Consider the following 2,286-nt stretch of genomic DNA (forward strand, 5'->3'; position numbering starts at 1 on the left):
CGCCGAGCGAGGGCGAGGAGAGCACCGTGCGCTTCGCCCGCAAAGGCGCCCTCCGCCAGAAGAACGTGCACGAGGTGAAGGACCACAAATTCATCGCCCGCTTCTTCAAGCAGCCCACCTTCTGCAGCCACTGCACCGACTTTATCTGGTGAGAGCGCGCCCGCGCCCGGGGAGCTGCCTGGTCTCGGAGGGAGCGCGGCGCGCGAGGGACCCTCTCCCCCCGGGGCTCCCGCGCCGGACCCCGCAGCCCGGACTCCCCGCTGCACTGCCAGTGGCCTGCGTGCCCCCCGGCCCTAGACGGCCGGCCGCCGGGCGCCTCCTGTTTGTCCGCGCTCCTTCCCGGTCCTCAGTGGCGCGGCGGGCGCCAGTCCCTCCACCTGGCTCCGAGCGCGGGGCGCCTGGATCTCCCGGGGCGAGCGGCGCTTCGGGTGCCCTCTCCCCCGGGGTTCCCTCTCTGCTTCCTCCTCGGCGGGAGGCGCCCTCACTGCCAGCCCCTTTGCGGGAGTAGCGCCCTGGTGTCCTCTCTCCGGTGCCCTGCGGGCGTGTGTGTGTGTGTGTGTGTGTGTGTGTGTGTCTGCTCTCAGTGGCTTGCGGGCAGCGCCCCGTGTTCCCGTCTTTTGGGCTTCCCTGGGGGCCCGGGGTGACCCTTTCCGCGCATCAATTATCCACTGTCACTGCGGGCCCCCTTCTTTCCTGTCCACCAAGATGAGGGGGCTTCTTTCCCCTTTCCAAAGTCCCCATCCCCCTGCAGACATCACTCCGCAGGATCCCCCTCAACCTTTTCTGGGTTCGTCTTTGTACCTTGGGCTTCTTCAAGGGTACGGGGTCGGGGAAGGGGGGGACATCTGCAGAGAGATCTCTCCTTCACTCCCCTCTTCTACCGCGTGGAAACACTCTGTTCCCGCACCCGGTGGTCCCATCTCCTGTGGGGAGAGCTCCCCCAGCGAACCCCCAAAGGCGGAAGTGTCTGGGTCTCACGGCTGGGAGGCTGCACCTGGGGTAGAGGGGTGGGGAGGAAGCGGGGTTAGGGGGAACTAGCCACCGGCAGAGGGCCGCCTGACGCCTCTCCTTCTGCGTTTGCAGGGGCTTCGGGAAGCAGGGGTTCCAGTGCCAAGGTAGGTACCATGGTCCTGGGGGTGATGGCGCGCTGGTGATGACCTTTATGAGAAGAGATGGTGAAAGGGACTTTGCAAAAGTGATCGAGTTAGAGAGAGAAATCCTATCTGTCCAGAGTGACCTCTGGGGCTAGGAATTCACCAAGGTGAATTCCACGAAAGGGGTCCACACCCACGTGTGGAAGGTGTAGTGCGCTAGGTCCCCAAGGGCCTGTGGATTTGGGAGGCCCTGGGCACCCAAGAAGTGCCGTCCCCTCTTCCTTCTTCCCAAGCTTCTGGCTGGCCATCCCAGCGGCTCCGGAGCCTTCCCTGATGGGGGTGTCTCTAGGGGCTCTTTCTGGAAGGATGCCTCCTCTCCAGTCCTGCCCTTTGTATCTGCCCACTTGCACTTCCTCATCTCACAAGGCTGGGTTCTGCCTCTTCCCTCTCCAGAGTCTGCAGGTGGTGCCTTCTCTGCCAGTGGTGGTATCTCCCCTAGAAAGTCTTATGAGGTTGTCCCCTGGGCCACCCTCCCTCTGAAAAAAAAGGTGGTTCCATATGGGATGCCTGGCAGAACTGAGTTCAAATCGATTGGTCTTCTGGTTGAATTCAGGAGCCCCTCCAGGTGGGACATGATCCCAGTTTTGCTCCTTGACTTGGATCAGAGATGCCCAACTCCTGTAGAGCTGACTTCTAATCTTGTGTAAAGACCCCCGCCCCCAGCAGCCTTCTAGCTAATGTCTTAAAAGTCACGCTGCATATTGGCAGTCCAGGGTCAAGCGTCCTATAGACTTGTTGAACCCAGGTTGTTAATTGTGACTTCACTCAATTTAGATTTATAGCAGCTCTGTGCAGAGTCAGCTGCTCCACACAGTTTTAGTGGCTGACTGTGACCTTCTGAAAGCAAATTACCAGATGGATCTTCTGAGACAGGGCTGGGTGGGTTTGAACTGGCAACCTTTCCAATAGCCATCTGACACTTCATAGTTTCCTTCTCCCAGGCTTAGCCCTGAAGGTGTCTTAAACATCATTTGCTGTTGATGCCAACATTTTAAGACTTAGAGATTTCACGCGCAAGTGAATTTTTTTTTTAAAATTTAGGTTGTTTATTTTTCATTTCAATGAACATCTACAGAGATTTTGGGATTCCATTCATTCATTGTTGCACCCTTCTCCCCGCACAAACCCCTCC

At 58.6% G+C, this 2,286-nt stretch overlaps 1 protein-coding gene across 2 annotated transcripts in view; it reads left to right on the forward strand.

Moving 5' to 3' along the window:
* The first annotated feature begins 6 nt into the window (after positions 1 to 6).
* Positions 7 to 2,286, forward strand: part of PRKCB (protein kinase C, beta) — a 553,123-nt gene continuing 550,843 nt past the window's right edge. For both annotated transcript variants that reach the window (XM_006902042.1, XM_006902041.1), the window contains exons 1-2: positions 7 to 148; positions 1,084 to 1,115. The gene's annotated coding sequence lies outside the window, so the exon portion shown is untranslated. The remainder of the gene's footprint in view (positions 149 to 1,083; positions 1,116 to 2,286) is intronic.

Source organism: Elephantulus edwardii, unplaced genomic scaffold, assembly GCF_000299155.1.
Source record: "Elephantulus edwardii isolate Elephantulus edwardi_28Jun2011 unplaced genomic scaffold, EleEdw1.0 scaffold00361, whole genome shotgun sequence".
Classification (NCBI taxonomy): Eukaryota; Metazoa; Chordata; class Mammalia; order Macroscelidea; family Macroscelididae; genus Elephantulus; species Elephantulus edwardii.